The sequence below is a fragment of the Eptesicus fuscus genome, chromosome 7, assembly GCF_027574615.1.
Source record: "Eptesicus fuscus isolate TK198812 chromosome 7, DD_ASM_mEF_20220401, whole genome shotgun sequence".
Lineage (NCBI taxonomy): Eukaryota > Metazoa > Chordata > Mammalia > Chiroptera > Vespertilionidae > Eptesicus > Eptesicus fuscus.
In genome coordinates, this window is record NC_072479.1 from 4,488,110 (window position 1) to 4,502,504 (window position 14,395).

At 42.8% G+C, this 14,395-nt stretch overlaps 1 protein-coding gene across 1 annotated transcript in view; it reads right to left on the reverse strand.

Moving 5' to 3' along the window:
• IFT88 (intraflagellar transport 88) overlaps positions 1–14,395 on the reverse strand; it is a 203,627-nt gene that overhangs the window by 99,720 nt on the left and 89,512 nt on the right. The window lies entirely within an intron of this gene.

Consider the following 14,395-nt stretch of genomic DNA (forward strand, 5'->3'; position numbering starts at 1 on the left):
ACCCTCAGTCTGTGTGCGTCTTTTTTTCTGAGGTGGGTTTCCTGAAGACAGCAGATATATGGGTCATGTTTTCTTATCCAGTCTGTTACCCTGTGTCTTTTGATTGGGGCATTTAATCCACTTACATTTAAAGTTATTATTGATAGGTACTTGTTTGTCGCCATTTTTATTCTTTACACCTGTATTCCTTCTTTGCTTTCTATTTGTTCTTTTTACAGCAGACCCTTTAGCATTTCTTGCATTGCTTGTTTGGTGGTAATAAACTCCCTTAGTCCTTTTTTGTCTGTGAAGCTCCTGATTTCACCCTCAATTTTGATTGATAGCCTTGCTGGGTACAGTATTCTTGGATTCAAACCCTTCCTTGCATGACTTTGTAGATTTCATTCTATTCCCTTCTGGCGTGATGTGTTTCTGTTGGGAAATCAGTCGCTTGTCTGATGGGGGATCCTTCGTAGGTAACTTTCTGTCTCTCTCTGGCCGCTTTTAAGATTCTTACTTTGTTGTTGGTGTTTGCCAATTTAATTATAATGTGCCTTGGCGTCAGTCTTTTGGGGTTCATTTTGTTTGGGACTCTGTGAGCTTCTTGGATTTGTGTGGGTTTTTTTCTTCTCTATATCAGGGAAGTTTTCTGTCATTATTTCTTCAAACAGGTTTTCTATTCCTTGTTCAGTTTCCTCTCTTTCTGGTAACCCTATTATGTGGATGTTGTTTCGTTTCGTGTTGTCTCAAAGTTCCCTTAGGCTCTCCTCCTGTTTTTTAAGTTTTTTTACTAGATGCTGCTCTGCTTGGGTATTTTTTCCTACCTTGTCTTCTAGTTCACTGATGCGGTTCTCTGCTTCTTCTAGTCTACTGTTGATGCTTTCTATTGAGTTCTTTATAGCAGTGATGTCATTTTTTCGTTTTTTCTTGGTTCTTCTTCATTTCCTCTTGGTTCTTACACATTTTATTGAATTTGTCTTCCATTCTTTTCAGTGACCTTATGACCATTTCTCTGAATTCTTTCTCTGACATATTGCTTGCCTCCATTTCGTTTACTTCCTTTTTGGGTGTTGCCTCCTTTTCTTTCATATGCTGGCTGTTTCTTTTTCTCCCCATAATCTCTCTTCACCGGTTATCTGGTTATGTAGTTCTCTCTCTCCTGCATTGATTTATAGGCACAAAATACAACACAACAAGGCACAATGCACAAGGCATGGAACACCAATGAAGTCACAATACTAATAACCCCAAATAAAGGTGGCCACCAGAGAAAAGAGAATTAGCGGTAAGAAAAAAAAGGAGTGCAAAAATGATATTGAGAAAAGGAAAACAAGTAAGAGAGAAAAGAAAGAGAATAAAAAGGGGGGGGACTATTTATCTGGGAAGAAAACTTCTTGAAGAGAAAAAAAAAAAAAGGAACAGAGTAAGTGCGCGAACTCGCGACTTTTACCCTCTGCGTGCAAGTCTGTGCAGCCTTTTCCCCCTGGCTCTAAGCAGCCGGCACACTGTTAAAATTTTTAGGCTGCCCTTTTGCGCCCAGTTCAGCTATGGGTTGCTTTTTAGTGTTCCCTTCTGTTAGCAGCCCTGCTGACCCCCTTCCACATTTGCAGATCACGCCAGCCCCAAAAGCTGCAGATTTGCGTGCAGACTTCCCCGGAACCTCTAGCTCCCGTTGTCCGTGTTTCTCCCTCCAGCCTGGATCGCAGACCTCACCTTTCTCTGGGTGAAATCGGACCTTTCCGTGAGAAGATGCAGAGCTCCTCTGAGTCCGCGTATTCAAGCTGCTTGAGTTCCAGTGTTCCTGGGTTCGAGGCTGTTCCCTGGGTGTTGTTGTTGTAGATTCCCGGGATGTGTAGGCTTCCGATCACAGCCACTCCCCCCTTCAAGATGGCACGGTCTCTGCGTCAGAGCCGGTTGCTCCAGGAGAGATGTCAGCAGCAGTGGAGGCTGCCCGGTCAGGGGAACCCAGTCTGGCAATCCCCAACAGTCCCTTGGAGTATAGCTGTCCCTCACTCACACATATACACTCCCTGTACATCCACACACTCTCCTTTCCTTCTCTCACTCACACACTGTCTTGCAGTCTGCCTTCCCATCGGCAGCCGTCTTCCTCCCACTCTCTGTTCTCTTTCTTAATTCCCATTTATTTGTGGTTGTTTTTGCTGTTGTTGTTGGAATCTTTTGTATGGTTGGTTTGTTTCTTGTATTGTTTTATTTAGCCCTATAAGCACCTGTAGAACAGTTTGCATGATGTGTTCGGGGTTGAGCCTCACAGCCAGCCTGAGAGGAAATCCCACCCATGAACAGGAAAACAACAATCAAGACCCAATTACAACAGGACTGCCCAAGTAAGCCACAAAAACGTCACATCAAGAGCATCCAGCTCAGGAGTTCAAGGAGACTGCACTACGGGGTCCCACAGTACATTTACTACAAAAGGCCAACCCACAAAGACTGGGTGTCATAGAAGTTCTATTTAATACACAGAAACAAAAACAAAGAGACAGCTAAAATGGGGAGACAAAAACAACAACAAACCAAAATGAAAGAAAAGAAAGAATCTCCAGAAAAGGACCGAAATAAGATGGAGGAAAGCAACTTATCAGACATAAGTGTTCAGACTAATGGTTAGAAGGATGCTTAAGGAACTTAGTGAGAACTACCAGGAACTAAATGGGAACTACAAGGAATTAGTGGGAACAACATCAGGCTGGAAAAAATGATATAGAAACCATGAATAAGAACAGGTCAGAAATGAAGAATAATATATCTGACATTAAGAATGCAATGAAAGGAATTAAAATAAGGCTTGATGGAGCAGAGATCAAATCACGAATTTGAAACACAAGGTAGAGTCAAGAGAAACCAAGATGGTGGCATATTTGCATCCTCCCACAACCACATCCAAATTACAACTACAATACAGAACCACTATCATTCAGAACCACCAGAAATCTGGCGGAAAGGAAGACCTACAATTACAGAATTAAAGAAGAAAGCATGTTGAGACTAGTAAGAGGGGAGGAGGCATGGAATGAACTGGTCCAACACCAACGTATGGCATGTTTTTAATCAGGAGGGATATCTTGGCTGAGGAGGCTTACCATGAGGAGCAAGGCTTACTGTGAGGTTTACTGAACCAGAACCGTCAGCCCAGAGTACCAGTGCCAGGAGGTGAAGTTCCCATAACTTATGGCTGTAAAAGCCAGTGGGAAGCCCAGCTGGTGTGGTTGAGTGGTTGAAAATCCACCTATGAACCAGAAGGTCACCATTCAATTCCCAGTCAGGGCACATGTCCGGGTTGTGGTCTCGATCCCCAGTAGGGGATGTGCAGGAGGCAGTGGGTCAATGATTCCTTCACATCTTTGATATTTCACTCTCTCTCTCTCTATTCCTCTCTGAAATCAATAAAAATATGTTAAAAAAACAAAACAAAACAGCTGGAAACCCAGTCAGTTCTTTTTAAAGGGCCCACACACAGACTTGGTTGGATTCACTCCTTCTGAGGTTCCAGTTCTAGGGCAGCAGCATGAAAGGATCCAGGAACATATGGGGAGGAATTAAATGGTCTGGCATCAGGGCAAGAACTGGGAGGCAGCTTCCCCCCAGACAAAAGTGTTGGCAGAGGTCATTGTTCCTCTGCTGAGACCTCCCCTCCCACAAAGCTGCCTGATGCCAGGTTGAGTCTCCATCAACCTGACCCACCCTGTTTGGCTCACCCTGGAGATTCCCTGAGATCCCACCACACCCAATTTTCAGATCCACCCAAGGTGTTTTCCATATGAATGGCCTGTCCTGGTTTGGGCTTCAGATTTCACTAAAATCTCTTAAACTAGCAGCTGAACTCAGTGGTTGAGAATCCACCTATGAACCAGGAGGTCACCATTCAATTCCCAGTCAATTCCCATTAACCTCTGGATAAATGACCCATGGCTAGGTACTAGCAGAGCCTGCCTTGGATCACAGTTTGACCTTTCCTGGGGATACTGAAGGAAGAAGAGAGCAAGAAATTGAAAACCTATTTGAAGAAACAATGACCAGGTGAAAGAAATAGACTTACAAGTCTAGGAAGCACAGAAAGTCCCAACAAGATGAACCAAAGAGGCACAAACCAAGACACATCATAATTAAAATGCCAAAGGTAAAGACAAAAATCTTAAAAGCAGCAAAAGAAAAGCAGTTAATTACCTACAAGGGAGTGACCATATGACTGTCAGCTGATTTCTCAAAAGAAACATTGCAGACCAGTAAGGAATGGTAAAAAATATTCAAAGTGATGAAAATAAAGGACCTATAACCAAGATTACTCTACCCAGCAAAGCTCTCATTTAGAATTTAAGGTCAGATAAAGAGCTTCACAGACAAGAAAAAGCTAAAAGAATTCATCAACACCAAACCAGTATTACATGAAATGTTGAAGGGTTTTCTTTAAAAAGAAGAGAAAAAAGAAAAAAAAAAAAAAAACAATAAAACAACAACACATATCTATCATCAACTGACTCTAAAAATAAAAATAAATGAACAAGGAATCAGATGAAAAAAATTAATTGATGAATAAAATAGAACCAGAGGTATGGAAACATGATACAGACTGACAAATCTCAGAGGCAAGGAGGGAGGAGAGGGCAGGAAGAGATTAACCAAAGACCATATGTGCATATATGCATTACCTATGGACACAGACTACAGGTTGGTGAAGGCCTGGAGCAGGGTAGGATCAGTGGGGATGAGGGATGGGGAGAGGGACATCTGTAATATTCTTAACAGTAAAGATTAAAAAGACAAGAAAGATAAATTAGAAAAAAACACTCAATTAGAGCAGCAAACAAACAATTAAAAAGCATAAGAAGAGTTTAAGGCAGTGATGGGCAACCTTTTGAGCTTGGTGTGTCAAACTTCGCCAAAAAACTGAGCATAACTCGGGTAGTGTGTCACTTTGAAGAAAAAACATTATTTCGCAAATGTTTCATCCTCAGGAGCAGCAAATGTTTCATCCTCGGCATGCGGCCGCCTCAGTGGCCACGTGTCATCAGAAATGGCTACGCGTGTCAGTGCTGACACGCGTGTCATAGGTTTGCCATCACTGGTTTAAGGGAACTTTGCGACATTAAACAGAACAACATTTGGATCACAGTGGTACCAGCGGGAGAAGAAAGGAAGTAAGGGATAGAGAAACTGTTTTAGGAAATAATGACAGAAAACTCCCCTAAACCAGTGAAGGAAAAACTCACACAAGTTTAGAATGCAAAAAGAGTCCCAATCAAGTTGAACACAAAAAGACCTACATCAAGACATATCATAATTAAAATGGCAAAAGGTAAAGACAAAGAGAGAATCATAAAGGCAGGAAGAGAGAGATAGTCAATTATGTACAAGGTAGTTCCCATAAGGCTGTCAGCTGATTTCTCAACAGATATGCTACAGAATAGATGGGAACAGAATGAAGTATTCAAAGTAATGAAAAGTGAGGATCTGACCTAAGAAATTCTATCCAGCAAGACTATCATTCAAAATTAAAGGTGAAATGCAGACAAAAAAAAAAAAAAATAGCTAGAGTTTATTACCACCAAACCAGCTTTGCAAGAAATGCTAAAGGGACTGTTATATGAAAAAAAAAAAAAAAAAAAACAAAAAGAAAGAAAGAAAGAAAGAAAGAAAGGAAAAAGAAATAGAGAAACATAGGCATAAAGAATAAAAATGGCAATAAGTAAGAACCTATCCATAATAGCCTTAAATGTAAATAGATTAAATGCTCCATTCAAAAGACACAGGGTAGCAGAACAGATAAGAAAACATGAACCATATATATGCTGTCTACAAGAGACCCACCTTAGAACAAAATAATCATACAGGATGAAAATGAAGGGATGGAAAATAAATATTCCAAGCAGATGGAAACAAAAGAACAAGTGGGGGTTGCAATACTCATATATGACAAAATATACTTGGCCCTAAAAGAGACAAAGAAGGTCTCTACATAATACTAAAAGGATCACTACAACAAGAGGATATAACCGTGATAAACATATATGCATCCAATATAGGAGCATCTAAATATTTTTAAAGCTCTTGGAGAGATTAAAAATGGTGGTGGAGTAAGTGGATGCTACATAGACATGCTCCCAGGACCAAACTGAAATTACAACTAAAATACAAAAAAAAAAAAAAAAATCCTGAATAATCCAGTTGAAGATTAGCTGGAGAGAACCCTGACAGCCAAGGATTGAAAGTGGAGACCATATTGAGAATGGTAGGAAAGCACAGATATGAAAGGGCTGGCCGAGCTCCCACAAACAGCAGCTAAGTTCTGGAGAGATATCTCAGCTGGGGGGCGGGGGTTGCCACTGAGAACTCCAGGGTCTTATCCACAAGCTGAGCCCCCCAGCAGAGAGCATCAGAACTGAGAAGGGTGCTCACATAACATTGAGCTGTGAAAAGCAGCAGGGTTGCTGTGTCTGCCAGGGAAAGATAGGTGGAAACGCAGGCATTCCCTTAAAGAGCCAATGCACAAAATTCTGTGTGCAGCCACTCACCTTGTGCTCAGGCAGAGGGAGGGCAGAGTGGACTGGAGCTGTGTGAGCAGAAGCCAGGGTTGGGGGGATCTGGAGTTAGAGCTCAGAAGGCAGAGCTCTTGTTTCCTGAGCTGAGTCATTCCCTCATGCTGTGAAGGTCATCTTTCTCATGCAGACATTTGCTATCCAGCCAGTTTTGCCTGGGGGGAAGTCAGATGAACCAACTTTTTGGAAAACACCTTGCCCCACAGTGTAGAGTTTCTGAGGCCCATTAAGACACTGAGAACAACAATTAGCCTCCAGGCAAAAGCAATTGCCCCACCCTCTTGACAAAACTCTCGCCACACCTGTGGACAAAAGCCTGAGGGGTACTCAGTACTGAATTTAATCAGTCTGCAGCCAGAGGCAGTCTCTGGAGGCTTTGAGTCTTTGCCTGATTTAATTAGTCAGAAACAGCATTTGACACTGTCCTGCAATAGAGACTGAGAGGCATAACAGATTTACCTAATACACAGTCACAAGCCCAAACAGGCAGCCAAAATGAGGAGAAAAAACAACAACCCTCAAATGAAAGAACAAAAAAATTCTCCAGAAGAAGAGATAAATGAAATGGAGATAAAAATTCATTTGATATAGAGTTCAGAATAATGATGGTAAAGATACTCAACAGCATGAGAAAAGATATAGTAACTTTGAAAATGGAAATAAAGAATAGCAGAGCACAAATAAAGAACACATTGGAAAGAATACACAGCAAATTAGGGGAAGATGAGGATCGGATCAGTGAATTAGAAGACAGTGTAGAAAAAAATCACTTAATCAGAGAAACAAAGAAAAAAAAACAATTAAAAAACAGGAGGACAGCTTAAGGGAGCTGTCAACATGAAACATAACAATATTAGAATAATAGGTGTCCCAGAAGGGAAAGAAAAGGGAGTAAGGGATTGAGATCATGTTTGAAGAAATAATGGCAGAAAACTTCCCTAACCTGGTGAAGGAAAAAGTCACCCAAGTTCATAAGGCACCGAGAGTTCCAAACGAGAAGAAACCAAACAGGCCCATGCCCAGACACATCATAATTAAAATTCGAAAAGTTAAAGGCAAAGAGAGAATCTTAACGGCAGCAAGAGCAAAGCAAACTGTTACTTACAAAGGGGCTCCCATAGGGCTGTCAGCTGACTTCTCATCAGAAACTCTATAGGCCAGAAGAGAATGGCTGGGAGTACTCAAGGTAATGGAAAGCAAGGATTTGTAACCAAGATTACCATATCCAGCAATGCTACATTCAAAATAGATGGTGAAATAAAGAGCTTCCCATACAAAAAAAACCTAAAGGAGTTCATCATCACAAAGCCAGCATTACAAAAATGCTAAAGGAACTCTATAATGAGAAGAAATACACACACACACACACACACACACACACACACACACACACACCTAGGCATACAGAATAAAAATGTAAATTAATAAGTACCTATCAATAATAGCCTTAAATTTAGCCGAAACCGGTTTGGCTCAATGGATAGAGCGTCGGCCTGCGGACTCAAGGGTCCCAGGTTCGATTCCGGTCAAGGGCATGTACCTTGGTTGCGGGCACATCCCCAGTGGGGAGTGTGCAGGAGGCAGCTGGTCGATGTTTCTCTCTCATCGATGTTTCTAACTCTCTATCCCTCTCTCTTCCTCTCTGTAAAAAATCAATAAAATATATTTAAAAAAAATAATAACCTTAAATTTAAATGGATTAAATGCTCCAATCAAAAGACACAGGATAGATGAATGGATACAAAAGTGACCCAACTATATGCTGTCTACAAGAGACCCACCTCAGAACAAAACACTCACACAGGATGCATGTTAAGGAATGGAAGAAATTTTTCTAAATAAATGGAAACAAAAATAAAGCTGGGATAGCAATACTCATATATGATAAAATAGACTTCAAAATGAAGGCCACAAGAGGGAAAAAAAGGTGACTATGTAACATTAAAAGGATACATCCAACAAGAGGATTTAATCCTGGTAAACATATATGAACCCAATATAGGAGTATCTGTATATATTTTAAAAACTTCTAGAGGACTTTAAGGGAGAGATCGACAGCAATTCAGTCATAACACCCTGCTGACTTCACTGGATAGATCTTCCAGACAAAAAATTAACAAGGAAACAGTGACTCTAAAGGACACACTGGATCAGATGGATTTAACTGACACTTATAGAATATTTCACCCCAGAGCTGCAGAATATACATTCTTCTCAAGTGCACATGGGACATTCAGAAAGAAAGATCACATGTTAGGACACAAAACAGGTTTCACAAGTTCAAGAAGACTAAATCATATCAAGCATCTTCTCAGATCACAGTGGAATGAAATTAGAAATCAACTACAGTAAAAACACTCAAAAAAATCCAAACACATGGAGGCTAAATAGCATGTTATTAAATAATGAATGGGTTTCCAATGAGATCAAGAAAGATTAAAAAAAAACTTCCTGGAAACAAATAAAAATGAACACTCAACAACCCAAAATCTCTGGGACACAGCAAAAGCAGTCATGAGAAGGAAGTTCATAGCACTACAGGCCTACCTAAAAAAATAAGAAAAATTAATAATAAACTAATTACCTCCACAACTTAAAGAATTAGAAAGAGAACCACAAGAAAAGCCCAGAGTAAGTAGAAGGAAGGAACTAATAAAGATGAGAGCAGAAATAAATGACATAGAGACTAAAAACAAAAAAAGAAAAAAAAAAACCCACAATGAAACATGAGCTGTTTCTTTGAAAGGACAAACAAGATTGATGAAATTAGCTAGACTAGTCAAGAAACAAAGAGAGAGGATCCAAATAAATAAAATCAGAAATGAAAGTGAAGAAGAAACCACTGACACCACAGAAATACAAAGGATTGTAAGAAAATACTATGAACAACTAGATGCCAACAAGTTGGACAATGTGGATGAAATGGACAATTTCCTAGAAAAATACAATCTCCCAAAACCAAATCAGGAAGAATCACAAAACCTAAATAGGCCAATAATTGATGAAATAGAAGCAATAATTAAAAAACTCCCACCCAACAAAAGACCTGGTCCATATGGCTTCACAGGGAGTTTTACCAAACATTAAAGGAAGAACTAACACCTATACTCCTCAGACTATTCCAAAAAATACAAGAGAAAGGAACACTTCCATGCTATTTTTATGAGGCCAGCATTATCCTAATTCCAAAATCAGATAAAGACACTACAAAGAAAGAGAATTACTGGCTAATATCCCTGATGAACATAGATGCTAAAATCCTCAACAATATATTAGCAAATTGGATCCAGTAAATATATTAAAAATATCATACACCATGACCAATTGGGATTTATTCCAGGGATGCAAGGCTGGTACAATATTTGCAAATCAATAAACGTGATACATCACATAAACAAACTGAAAGACAAAAATCACATGATCATATCAATAGATGCAGAAAAAGCATTCAACAAAATCCAACACCCAGTTTTGATAAAAACTCTCAGCAAAGTGGGAATAGAGGGAGTATATCTCAACATGATAAAGGCTATATATGACAAACCTACAGCCAACATCATACTCAATGGGAAAAAACTAAAAGCATTCCCTGTAAGAACAGGGACAAGACTGGGAAGTCTGCTTTCACCACTCTTATTCAACATAGTAAGAAAAGTCCTACCCATAGCAATCAGACAAGAAGAAGAAATAAAAGACATCCAAATTGGAAAGGAGGAAGTAAAACTGTCATTATTCGCAGATGACATGATATTGTACATAGAAAACGCTAAGGACTCCATCAAAAAAACTGCTAGATTTAAGAAATGAATTTGGCAATGTAGCAGGATACAAAATCAACATGCAAAAATTTATGGCTTTTTTATACACCAACTAGAGGCCCGGTGCACAAAATTCATGCACGGGGAGGGGGGGTGGTCTCTCAGCCCGGCTTGGGCCCTCTTGCAATCTGGGAACCTTTAGGTAGGGTCCCAAGCCTGGCTGGCAATCAGGGCCTATCGGGGCTTTCCTTCCCCTGGCTGCCAGCAGCTGGCCCCAACCCCGCCGCTGCCACCGCTTGCCATCTGTGCGGGGCTGCCCCCACTCCCCTGCCACCAGTCACCTCCCTCTGTGGGTTATAGGCATGGGGTGCGATTACTTGGCTTACCTGGGCCTCCCTCTGGGGGGCGATCATGACCGGCCCTATACACCCACCATAGCATTGCTGGCCAGTGGCCTGGGCTGCCCTCTGTTGGGCTATCAATCGCAGGCCCCCCAGATTGATTGCCCCACAGAGGGAGGCCCTGCCCACCCACCACAGTGCCACCAGCTGGGTGGCTTGTACCTCCTTCTGTGGCTGCCAGCTGGGTGGCCTGGGCCTCCTTTTTTGGGGCAATTGATTGCGGGGCTCGGTGATCAATTGCCCAGCAAAGGTAGGCCCCACCCACCTGGCCCGGGCTCTGAGATCTATTGCCATACAGAGGGTGACCATCGATTGAACCGCAGAGGGTGGCCTGGGCCTCTCTCTGTGGGGTGATGGTGGGGCCCCCCTGACCAATCTCATCGCACCCACTTTGGCTGGCCTGGCACCAGTGTGTGTCATAGCATGGTCGTCCTGACGGTCATTCTGCTGTTCGGTTGTTTTGGTCGATTTGCATATTACTCTTTTATTATTATAGAATTATAGATAATGATTCTCAGACATAGAAACTAAACAAACAATCTCATTTACCAGTGCAACAAAAAAATTAAGATACTTAGGAATAAACTTAACCAAGGCGGTGAAAGACTTACACTCGGAAAACTACAGTTCGTTGAAAAAAGAGATAGTGGAAGATATAAACAAGTGGAAGAATATACCATGTTCATGGATTGGTAATATCAGCATCATTAAAATGTCCATACTACCCAAAGCAATCTATAGATTCAATGCAATCCCTATTAAAATACCAACAGCATATTTCACAAACCTAGAACAAATACTCCATAAATTTATATGGAACAAAACACACACACACACACACACACACACAAAACAAACAAACAAACAAACAAAAAAAACAAGACCCCTAATAGCTGCAGCAATCTTGAGAAAGAGGAAAAAAGTTGGAGGAATCACAATACCAGATATCAAATTATACTACAAAGTCACTATACTCAAAACAGCATGACATTGGCACAAGAACAAGCATACAGATGAATGGAACAGAACAGAGACCCAGAAATCTACCCACGCCACACAATGGAATTAAGACAGTCTCTTCAATAAATGGTGTTGGGAAAATTGGACAGATACATTAAAAAAATGAAATTAGATCACCAATCCTATCTAATAAAAGAGAAACATGCAAATTGACCATACCTCTGCTATGCCCACTAGCCAATCAGAGAGTATGCAAATTAACCCAACAACAATGGCGGCGGTCACGGAGCTGGAGCGAGCAGGAGGCTTGGGTTGCCCCCCGCGATGGAGGAAGCCAAGCTTCCTGCCCGCCCTGGCTGGCCCTGGCCTCCGCTCAAGGCTACAAAGTTTCAATTATAGAAGATAAATAAATCCCAGATACCTGCTTCCAGCCGGCCCTGGCCTCCACTCAAGGAGGTGCTGAAAAAAAAAAAAAAAGAGGAGGAGGAGGGGCTGGGAGCTTGGGTTGCCAGGGGGCATGTCCAGCCTGCAAACAGCCATCAGCCCCTCCACCCAGGCTGGCCAGGAACCCCAGTGGGGTCCCTCACCCTCAAGGGGGTGTGGCCAGCCTGAAAACAGCCCTCAGCCCTTCACCCAGGCTGGCCAGGCACCACAGTGGGGACCCCACCCTCAAGGGGGTGTGGCCAGCCTGAAAACAGCCATCAGCCCCTCACCCAGGCTGGTCACACCCCCATGGGGTGAGGGTCCCCGCTGGGAGGCTTGGCCAGCATGCACACAGCCATCAGTCCCTCACCCAGGCTGGCCAGGCACCCCAGTGGGACCCCCCACCCTGAAGGGGGTGTGGCTAGCCTGATAACGGCCCTCAGCCCCTCACCCAGGCTGGCCAGATACCACAGTGGGGACCCTCACCCCATGGGGGCATGGCCGGCCTGCAAACCACCACAGGCCCCTTGCCCAAGCTGCCCCATGCCCCAAGGGAACTCCCACCCTGATCCGGGACACCCTTCAGGGCAAACCAGCCGGCCCCCACCCATGCACCAGGCCTCTATCTATACTAATAAAAGGTGATATGCTAATTAGACTGGGAGACCTCCCAGGAGACCTTCCGGACATTCTTCTGGACAAAGCCATGGTGGCGGGGCCAAGGTAGAGGCGGTTAGAGGCCAAGAGGGGAGGGCAGTTGTGGGTGATCAGGCTGGCGGGGGGTGTGGCCATTGGGGGTGAGCAGACCAGCAGGGGGGCCAGTGGGGGTGAGCAGGCCATCAGTGGGGGTCAGTTGGAGGTGATCAGGACAGCTGGGAGGGGCAGTTTGGAGTGAGCAGTTCAGCATGGGGGCAGTTGGGGGTGAGCAGGCTGGCAGGGGAGGCAGTTGGGGGCAAGCACACTGGCACAGGGGGCAGTTGGGGGTGATCAGCCTGTCAGGGGGTATTTGGGGGCAAGCAGGCTGGCAGCGGGGGCAATTGGGGGCAAGCAGGCCAGTAGGCAGAGTGGTTAGGGGCAATCAGGTGGGCAGGCAGGCAGGCAGGTAAGCGGTTATGAGCCAGCAGTCCCGGATTGTGAGAGGGATGTCCGACTGCCAGTTTAGGCCCGATCCCTGTAAACCGGCAGTAGGACATCCTTTAAGGGGTCCCAGATTGGAGAGGGTGCAGGCCGGGTTAAGGATACCTCACCTCCCGTGCATGAATTTTGTGCACCGGGCCACTAGTTTATACCATATACAAGAAAAACTCAAAATGGATAAGACTTAAATAAAAGTTGGGAAAACATAAAAATCCTAGAAGAAACCATAAGAAGCAAAATCTCAGACATCTCTTGTAGAAATATGTTTATGGACACATCTCCTAGGGCAAAGAAAATGTTTTAAGGATAAAATAAACAAATGGTACTATATCAAAATTAAAAGCTTCTGCACAGCAAAAGAAACCATCAACAAACAACAAGAAAGCCCACTGCATGGGAGAACATATTTGGCAATGATATATCTAATGAAGGGTTAATATCCAAAATATATAAGGAACTCATACAACTTAACAAAAGACAAACAATCCAATTAAAAAATGGACACAGGGTCTAAATAGACACGTCTTCAAAGTGGACATACAGATGGCCCAGAGACATATGAAAAAATGCTCAATGTTGCTGATCATCAGAGAGATGCAAATTAAAATGACAATGAAGCATCACCTCACACCTGTCAGAATGACTACCATCAACAAATCAACAAATGACAAGTGCTGTTGAGGATGTGGAAAAAAGGGAACCCTAGTACACTGCTGGTGGGAATGCAGACTGGTGCAGCCATTATGGAAAACAGAATGGAGTTTATTAAAAAATTTAAAAATGAAACTGCCATTTGACCCAGCAATCCCAACCTTGGCAATATATCTTACGAATCCTGAAATACCAATCAGAAAGAATATATGCCCCCTATGTTCACAGTACAGTTATTTACCATAGCTAAAACCTGGAAACAGCTTAAGTGCCCATTAGCAGATGAGCGAATAAAAGAGCTGTGGTACAATTACACATTGGAATACTATAGAGCTGTAGAGAAGGGCCTCTTACCCTTTGAGACAGCATGGATGGACCTAGACATTATTATGTGAAGTGAAATAAGTAAGTCAGAGGAAGATGAATATCACATGATCTCATTTATATGTGGAATCTAATGAACGAAATAGGTCAAGTCATGGATGCATGGAACAGACGGACAGATATCTGAGGGAAGTGGGGAGGGGAG